The sequence below is a fragment of the Schistocerca nitens genome, chromosome 6 (genome assembly GCF_023898315.1).
Source record: "Schistocerca nitens isolate TAMUIC-IGC-003100 chromosome 6, iqSchNite1.1, whole genome shotgun sequence".
In the NCBI taxonomy this organism is placed as follows: Eukaryota; Metazoa; Arthropoda; class Insecta; order Orthoptera; family Acrididae; genus Schistocerca; species Schistocerca nitens.
In genome coordinates this window covers 725,297,057-725,307,364 of record NC_064619.1, presented here as the reverse complement: position 1 = coordinate 725,307,364, position 10,308 = coordinate 725,297,057, and positions in this window count along the sequence as shown.

Below are 10,308 nucleotides of genomic sequence, written 5' to 3'. Positions count from 1 at the left end.
AAAATACAACAAAAGGTAGCGAAAGGCGTAACAATCTTCGGCATTGCATTTCTCGAACTCAAATCTATTATCAACTCTGTCAAAGAAATCACAACCATCAACAATCAAAAGGTTCAATTGGCTCTGAGCACTATGGGACTTAACAGCGGAGGTCATCAGTCCCCTAGAACTTAGAACTACTTAAACCTGACTAACCTAAGGACATCACACACATCCATGTCTGCGGCTGGATTCGGACCTGCGACCGTAGCAGTCGCACGGTTCCGGACTGCGCGCCTAGAACCGCGAGACCACCGCGGCCGGCTTCTGTACTTCGGGTGGCGGCTGAAGTAGGGACCAAAAGTCGAGTGTGCCTTTGGGAGCATCGCAAAATGTGTAGTAAACGGCCATGCCTTTTAGCCAGTTAACGGCGTTCGTTCTGGTTGATGTAAAGTATGCGCCGGCGGGGCGCAATACATCATCAGGGGAGATAGACTCCGGCAATCGCTGCAAGAGTAACTTCAGCATGCGCTGCGTCAGTAGCCAGTACTCGCTGGTCGCGGCACAAGTCAGACAGTGTGCATCCGAGTCAGCGACTGAGCATGTCGGACACAAGGGGTCGTCCGCCTGATGTATGGAATGTAACCTCTGACGAGTAGCAAACTTCCCATTCACAACCACGTACCACAATGAACGCACCGTCGTAGGTATAAAAGGCGTGTGTACCGCTCGCCACACCGTGTTCCAGGCAACTTCAGGATGTCTGTGGGTGACCGTATTTACAGGTTGCTGCTGTTGATAGAGGCGATAAAAGTCTTTTGTGCTGGGCTTCCGTGTCGTCGGAAGTTCCGACCGTAAGTAGCTGAAGTCAATGAAGAACTCTCTGATGTGGGTGAGTGCCGGTGAAACGTGTCCTACAGAAACCGGGGGATGCAGAGAGTGTGGTGCCACTTCCGCTATCAGGGTGCCCGTCAGAGTGGCGTGGGCAGAGGTCCATGTGCGACGCATAGTGTTGAGATAGAGCGAACGCGCACGGTTATATACATGAATTAAACCGATACCGCCCGCCCGCTGCGGCAGTGTCAGGGTGGCGTATCGGACTTTAAAAACAAGACCGGTGCTTACGAAATGTCCATATGCTGGTTGAAATCTGTCAGTCATCGTAGCCGTGAAGGGAAGGATATGCGCAAAATAGTCCAGTTTTGAGACAAGATAGGTGTTGACATAACGTGTTCTGAGGAGCATAACCAAGCGACGCAGTTTGTTGTCCTGCAGCAGAGCACATGTCTGGTGTAGGAGCCGGCGGTACGTAGCTGCCGCCGTGCGACGGACATTGCTGTAGAATTGCACTCCTAAACACTTGAGTACGGGCACCTTGTCGAAGGGCACCGCCGCTGTGTGGGAAAGCCCCCCTCCGACATCCATGTATTTTGTCTTCTTCACGTTGATGACGCTCCCAGCGACCGCCCCGTACTGGCGTAGCCACTGTAGCGCCATATGCATTTCATCCTCTGATCTGGCCAGGAACACCACGTCATCGGCGAATGCACCGCAACGAAAGGTCACGTCCCGCAAGGAGATACCAGTTAATCGCTGCCGTAGACCATGTAAAGCTGGTTCAAGCGCTGCAGCAAATAATATGCCCGACAGGGGGCACCCTTGTCGCACTGACCGTCCAACAACAATGTGCTTAGACTGATAACCGTTGACCATCATGCGGGAGCGCGCTCCGTGGACCAGTCGAAAGACCACCTGTGCAGACTCCGGAGAGAGGCTCATGTGTTGCAAAACTGCGCGTAAGAAGCCGTGGTCGATGCGGTAGAATGCGTGGTCAAAATCTACGGCGACAAGGGCGCCTCTTATTTTGCAGGCCGCCGTCAAAGCAATTACGCCGCGGTATGCTCCTAACGCCGTATGAATGTTGCTGACACCACCTAAACATGTCTGATCGGTTTGGATGGCTTTCCCGATAGCGGTGTGGAGACGCGTGCGGAGGATACGGGCGAAGATCTTGTAGTCGTTGTTGAGGAGTGTGAGTGGGCGAAAGTCCTGCCACCTACAACCACCATTCGGTTTCGGTACTGGGATCATGATGCCTTCTGTGAATTCTGTGGGGACAGTGAAATCAGGGCGGATCAGGTCTTGAAACATTTGGAGCCACTTGTCATCCATAAGGTGGTAAAAAGTGCGGTAGAATTCCAGGGGTAAACCGTCCGGTCCAGGCGACTTGTTCGATGCTCCACGTGCCAAGGCCGATGTCAGCTCGTCGGGTGCAATGGGCAACAGCAGACTATCATCGGGTGCCACGTCCCGAGGGGCGGGAAAATCGTGCAACAGCTCGTCATAATCACGTACATTTCGCGGATATTCCATGTACAAGGTCCCATAGTGTCTGGCGAACGTGTGCGCGATGTCCGTTTGTGTCACTGCGCGGCCGCCCTCCTCCGTCTTTACCGCCGTAATGAGCTGACGTTTGCGGTGGCGCCTCTCGCGCACAATGTGATACACTGACGCTGTTTCGTTGGGGATACAGTCTTGCACTCGCGCACGGATGCGGACACCTTCTAGCTGCTCTGTCCTGATGCGAAGTAGACGAGCTTTGATGCGTTGTACGGACATCTGACGTTCGGGAGACGGCGGTTGCGTCGCCAGCTCACGTAACGCTGTATAGTGAAATTCCGATGTTGCCCTTTGCCAGTTCGATCTGTCACGTCCGTAGGCCATCAAGGTCTTTCGGAGTGCAGGTTTGACACATCCCAGCCACCACAGCAACGTGGAAGCATACATGGGCAGGCGCCTGATACATCGACGCCACGTGTCAGTGACTGCTCGCCGGCACGCTTCCTCGCGAAGGAGGGAGACGTTCAGCGTCCACGGGCCCCTGCTACGTCTTGTGAGTTGTCGGGGCAAGGTGACAGTGCAGATGTACGCGAGATGGTCCGTGAAGGCCGTCGGCCAGAGTTCTGCATCACGGGTTGCTGTGCGGAGGGCACGCGAGACGTATATCCGGTCCAGACGACTGGCAGAATGGCTGGTAAAGTGCGTATATCCACTCTGGGTCCCATGATGTAAGAGCCATGTGTCGTGGAACGCGAGGTCACGTATCAATTCTTGTAGAGCCGGGCATGGGACGTAATGCGGTATCTGGTCCTCGGGCCGCAGAACACTGTAAATATCGCCGCCCACTATGTAATGGTTCATATTTCCTTGCAAAAGTGGGGCTACCTCCTCCGAATAGAAGACATGCCTGTCACCACGGTGCGAATTACCGGAGGGAGCGTAGACGTTAATGAGGCGGACTGCGCCAAGTGTGAGTGCGATGCCTCGCCCGTTCGGCAAGTACGTCACGTCCGTCGCGTCAATGCCCTTCGGAGAAGGATGGACGTTCCTCCTGCGCCCTCACCTGAGGGTAGGCTGTAGGTGGTGTAGCTATATAGCTCCAAACGCAGCTCGGGACGGATCTCCTGGAGAAGGGCAATGTCCAAGTCTGCCGCTCTGATGATGTCGTGTAACATGCGGGTCTTGACAGTGGAGTGGACACCATTTACATTGACTGTTACCACACGGTATGACTGAGACATATCAAGTGGCGGAGGCAGTGTGCCGGTGCAAGCCCACAGTGATCTCACACACCACACAGCCATCCATCTGCATGCTGTGCATTACTGTGCCGTATGAGTCCCTGACTGGCAGAGCCCTCCGGGCTCAATGTCAGCCGTCGGCTCTGGTGGAGATATCGATGTTTGCTGTGCATCATCTGCCTCCATATCGTCTGCCCAATCACCAAGAGACGATTGTGATGTCATTGGGGGCTGGTCGCTTTCACAGAAGGCCACATTTTGGGAGTCGACGCAATGCGCCTCGTTTTCTGGGCCACCAGATTTAGGAGAGTGTTCCTTGTCTTCAGGCACCTTCTGGTGAATGATGCCACTGGAGTCCGTTGCAATTGTGGACTAGTCAACGAAGTCGATGTCTTCCACCGGCTTCACATACCTGTCCTGTTCTTCAGCTGACAATCGCCTCTTCTTGTGTCGCTTGGGTGATTTTTGCTTTCGGGTCCGAGATTCGACATCCACTGGAGGGCGGGGCTCGACACAGTCTCGGTCGCTGGGAACCCCTGTGTCCGATCCCGACAGTGACGGTGGCTGGGTGCCCACGCCGCTGCGGTGAGCAGAGGCTGTAGGAACCTCTGCACCGTTGGGCTGCGGCGTCGTCGACGGCGCTGACTCTCCAACGGAGCTGGCAGCGGCTTGAGGAGGTAGCAGGTTTTGATCATCCATCACATCATGTCGTCCGGCCTCCACATATGTTAGGGGGAGAGAGGTCATAGTGGATCGTTGGGGAAGTTCATTGTGGGGCACCTGAACGAGGCGGCGCTGCAGACACTCAGTTCTAACATGGCCCCCCTGGCCGCAGCCCGAGCAGGTCCTCGGTTGTCCATCATATATAACAATTGCGCGGCAGCCACCAACGAAAACGTATGATGGAACGTGCTTCTTAAGTTCTATGCGCACTTGTCGTACCCCGTTAAGGACAGGGTACGTTTCGAATGTGTTCCATTTCTCCTCTGTGTGGCTCAGAACTGTGCCGTATGGCCGCAGCGTATCAACGACTAGGTTGGCAGGAACTTCGAACGGTAGTTCAAAGATGCGCACGGTACGCACCCCCAGACCAGCATGGTCAACTCCTACCACGCTCACGTTACCGTCTGCGTGACAGAAGCGAAAGCCGTTTGCAGATCGTTGGAGTAGTCTGTCGCAGGCCGCTTCGTCAATCAGTTTGAGGTACACTGTGCTGGTTACAATAAGATGAATTCCTATCAGTTCTTGTGGTTCGATGTGCATGATGTCTCCTGGAAATCGTTCAATTTCATGGGCCTTCGGTCTCGTGTACGATGCGTTGCACGTTAGTTTGATTGTAACTTTTCGATATGAGAACGCCATAACGGGTCGGTACAGGTACTATACGGCAATACAACGACGCGACCGCGCGCTAGCGGGTAAACAACAACACCTGCGGAGCACTGCCCGGCGCGCCGAGCCCGTCCGCACGGTATCACGGCTAAAAGCCGACTGGTGCAGTGAATATTTTAAATGCATTTTCCATTAGTTTATTAAACGCAACAGTAATTATCAAAGAGAAATTAATCAGCAGCAGAATTTTCTTTCACGATATCTAAAACGATCTGACAATGCTAAAGTTGTACAAATTCTACGCCTGTAGAAACCTACTGGTTCTAACGATGTCATTAAACCAGAGTAGTTTTAAGAGTATTTTCGTCTAGAAATGAATTGCCTTGACGGTTGATCGATCAAGAGCGGGAAAGGTAAAATTTTACAAATATATGACGAGAGGGACAAGTGCTTGAGAGAGGACTTCCCTATCAATAAAAGTGCCTGAGAGACGACTTTCCTATCAATCTCCTGGATAGTTTTGTTTCTCAGATCAACATAGTGCGTTATCATGCAGTAGCACAGGTGATGTAGTTTGGTTGCTCGATTTTCTTACACTGCGAACGAAAGGCGTCTCAGTTGTTGGCAACAAATTCCAGCTGTGTAGCACACACCCTGGGGGCAGAATTCGTAGCCCAAAATGTTCACACTACTCTTTCCTCGAGTTTACGTCTTTTGGTGGGGCTCAGCCTTTCATTTCTTCTTAGGAAGTCAACGATAAAGGCATCATAACACGTCACCAGTAACAGTACTGCATAGGAATGCTCGATGAGTGACCTGATGACGTTCAATAATAGTCACTCCGTTGATTTTTGTTGTTTCGAATTAGAGCATGCAGTACTCCTACACCGGACCTCTGAACTTTGCCTGTTGAATGCAAATGTCGCATGATGGTAAAATGGTAATCTATCACATATATCAGTAGTCGAGACTTCCTTAATGTGGAAAATCATTCATGCCAGAACGATCTTTGTTGAAACACGACTATCTTTTTCTGGCGTATTTTTCCCAAAAGCACTCGCTCCAAATACAGTTCAAATCTTTGTAGCTGCCTCCTCTACATTCACCCCTTTGTTATACCAAAAGTAAACGTTGTGTTGCAGATGTTACACCTTTTTCCACTTGCGACTCAGTTTTACAATGCTTAATGCTTAACTGCAAGATGATAACTAGAACTTCAAATTCTAAAATGACAGTTGATACATACACTGACAGCGTGGCGCCGCGTTCACATGGGCGGCGCCGGATTTCAGGCGGCGGGTGGCGTCAGGCCGGTGGCCGGTAGCCGCTGCAGCGCGAGGAAACGCTCGAGCGTAAGCTGTTATGATCGCGACGCAGCCAGGATCTGTCCTGCGGAGTTGTTTCTGGAATACTTGTTATTGCTGTTGCGTGGAATGTTAAGCGAATTATCTTCGATGCTCAATCAGACTCATAACTTTAGACCGAAATGTGGTAAAAAAAAACAGTTGGACGCTAACAGGCGACCATAAGTTTTAAATGCACGAAGATTACCACTATTTTTTTCTTTTAATACAGTCCCTGAGCGGGGAAAATCCCCGACCCGGCCGGGAATCGAACCCAGGCCCTTAGGATTGTCATTCTGTCGCACTGACCACTTTTTTTTTCTTTTTTTTCAAACATAGAATGAAATGCATCCTCTGCAAAAACAAAAAGACAAAAAAAATCATTTTAAAACTAATCACAAATGTAAAGGAACAGGGATACAGGGATGTTGTTTTTATTTATTTATTTATTTTCCATAAAGATCACTCTGTTGAAAGGAACATGTAGATCATTTCATGGTATAGTATGTGAATTACATATTGAACGGTGACAGAAGCGTGAGGTTCATTATCAGCTGTCAAATGTGCACACCGACTGCACCCGGCACATCCCAACTGCGTGGGGGGTCGAGGAAGACTGTCTGAAGATAGTTGGCAAAGGTTTTCCGATAGTGTGACCATCTATGAACCTCATTGTGGGCTTGCTGCAAGAAATACCAAAAGTCAAGTCGCGACTTGGCAGCATCCCCATAGAGGTACGCGATCGTCCAGCCTTTGACCCAGATGATCGAGTGTGACTTATTCGCCGAAAAGTAGTCACTCTCCGGATGTAAGAAGGAAGCAGGTGTAATATGTTGCGGGTTCACACGGAGGTAGCAAGCCACCATCTGTCTTCCTAGGAGCCATACGTCCTCCACCGCGATACAAGTTAAGCGGTGACGGTCGTCATCCACTTGGCGACATTTCGGGCATAGTGGAGTGTCCACTAGTCCAATTGCATGGAGCCGTTGGTTGGTGTTGAACTTGCCACAGGTGACAGAGAACCACAGTGCCCGAACGAAGGTAGGAAGGAATTTTTGGTGCACATGTCTCCAAATCTTCGGCCAATGCAACTTGGGGTGTTTGAGTTCAATGACATTACGACTTATCCGTCGTAGCAGCCAAACATAAAAATCCTTCGCGCATGGTGGTCTCGTGCACGGAAGCTCGTCTCTGATATAACTAAGTTCCACGATAAATGTTGATACATGCGCAAAATATGACGTAATGTTGCCCACCGCCGCCGGAGGTGTTAGGGACGCTAGAACCAGGTGATCCAGTAGGCGGGATGTAAGGGAATCTCGCCCGCTACGCCATTGCTTGTCCATCGTGGCTAGAAGGAGCGCCGTCGCTCGGCAGTGAACATTCGTAAGTCCGAGTCCCCCCTTGTCCGTAGGGAGCGTGAGCATTGCGTATCGCACCTTGAGGGGCGATCCAATCATCACATAATAGCCTAGTGCTGATTGAAGTCGACGTCCGAGCGTGAGTGGTAGGGGCAGGATCTGCGAAATATGCACCATTCGAGAAACCACATAAGTGTTCAGATACTCGACTCGCTGCAAAGGATCAAGAGGCCGTAGGAGATGTTGTCGGACCATGGTACGTGTTGTCTGTAAAATACGTCGGTAGTTAACTGCCGCAGTATGTTTTACAGATGAGGTAAAGTCTATGCCGAGATAGCGGAATCGTTGAACATAAGGAAAAGGACTGATTTCTTCCGGCGTAAGGCCCCTTCTGACCGGCATTGCCGATTTGTTCATGTTCACAGCACTACCCGCCGTCACACTGTGGTCCAACAACAGTTCAAGGACCGTCTTCACCTCTTCCTCAAAACGAACGAGCAGGAGGAGGTCGTCCGCATAGGCACGACATTTGAAGGTGTAGCCCGGCAGTTCCATCCCAGAAAGAGAATTTGTTAGCCTCCCAATTAATGGTTCCATCGCTATCGCGAACAGCAGCATCGAAAGAATTTGAATGGGCCCTGCTATACGCCCATTAACCTGTACCAAGGATTTTGCGCCCCCATAAATCCATCTAATGAGACCAGTAAAACGGTCTGTAAATCCCATTTGTTCCGGTACAGCGTACAGATAGTTGTGGCGCACCTTATCAAAAGCACTGTCAAAATCAACCGCCACCATCGCCGCTTTAAGCCGGCACTCCTCCGCCAGCGCTATCACATCACGGCATTCGCCAGTAGCTGTTTGCACATTCACCGATCCACCCGGTGTCGTCTGTTCTGGAGAGAGAACGCTACGAATTAACATACGACATCGGGACGCTAGCAACAGTGCAAATATCTTATAGTCGGCATTAAGCAGGGTGATGGGGCGATAATGTGTGACCGTAATTCCTGGCTTCGGTTTATGTACTGGCACCAAGAGGCCTTCCATAAAAGCCGGTGGAATAGGCGCATCGGAATTTAACATCTCGTTGTACATTTCCGTCCATCGCGGTGCCATTTCGTTGCGAAATTCTCGATAAAATTCAGCAGGAAGCCCATTAATGCCTGGGGACCGACTCAACGCACCTTGTGCGATCGCATCATGTACTTCCTCACAGCTAATGGCTTCCAGTAAGGTTCCCGCGGCTTCCACCGTCAGTGTACGGGAGACGTACGTGGCTATACGTTCGAGGTCATCGACAGGGGCTGCTTCTTCCCGATAGAGGTGTTGGTAATGGTCGACGAATGCAGAGACAATGTCCGCTTGACGCGTCACTCTTCGGTCTTCGCGGGTAATTAATTCCTGTACCAAAACACCTCGTCGGTGCTTTCGTTCATTCACGACGTGGTGCATGGAAGGAATCTCGTGCATTATCGTATCGTGACATCTGGCGCGCACTATGGTTCCCTGAAGATGTTTCCGAGCTCAAGTCACTAGTTTAGCGTTTATCCTTTTGCGTTCGATCCAGACGTCCTGTCCCGGCGGACCATCGTCCAGGTCGCGCAGCGCTGCAAAATAAAAGTCGGTCGTACGGCGGCGCCATTCTGCCATCTCCCTGCTATATGAGCTGAACGTACGGCGAAGCACCGGTTTAGTACAAGTCAGCCACCAATCAAGCTTCGTCGCATACCTTGCAACCCTTCGCTCGCACATCGTCCATGTCTCAAGGATCCGGTGACGGCATTCAGGATCATGTAGATGTTGAATGTTTAGTTTCCACGGGGCCTTACTGTTCCACACCTCTCTACGGGGAAGAAGCACCGTGCAGATGTAAGCGCTGTGATCGGAAAATGCCAATGGCCAACGTTCCGCGTCCTGGACATCATTTGCATGAGCCCGTGAGATATAAATGGGAACTAACCTGCTCGCCGAATGACTTGTCACATAGGTGTATCCCGGTGCATCTCCATGTCGTAAGTCCCACGTGTCACTAAGTACAAGGTCGTTGACAACGATTCGCAACTCCTGGCTGATGTTTGCTTGCTGCCAATGGTCTTTCTGGCTGAGAACACAGTTGAAATCTCCACCAATTATTACACATTCATAACGTCCATGGAAAAGTGGGGCAATGTCTTCTGCATAAAATCACGCCCTTTTCCGCCGTCGATTGTTTCCCGACAGTGCATAAAGATTGATGATGCGTGTCCCAAACGTCGTGAAAGCCATTCCCCTGGCCGACGGAAGGTAACACACGTTTTCCACTGGGAAGCCATCTCGCACGTAAACTGCCACCCCACTCCCATTGTGATCTCCATGTGACGAATAGGATTGGTAGCCTGCGATGTATGGGAGTGCAGCTATGTGGACTTCCTGCAGCAAAGCAATATCCACATCAGATGCCCAAATCGTTTCCTTCAGTAGGTGTATTTTGGCCGGTGAACGCACGTCATTTATATTTAATGTCGCAATACGGTTCGCATGGCGTTGAATCCCACTCTGTCGAGGCGCAACAACATCTCCCTGCATCGGCGCTGGGGGCTGAGTTAGAAGACGTTCTCTCGCCCCTCCCCCTTCACCTTCAGCAATTATTAGGCCGTCTTCGTGAGTGCCGGCTGCCTCTGTGTGACGTCCGGCGCCTCCTCAATATTGTCATTCCACATCTTTCAGGCT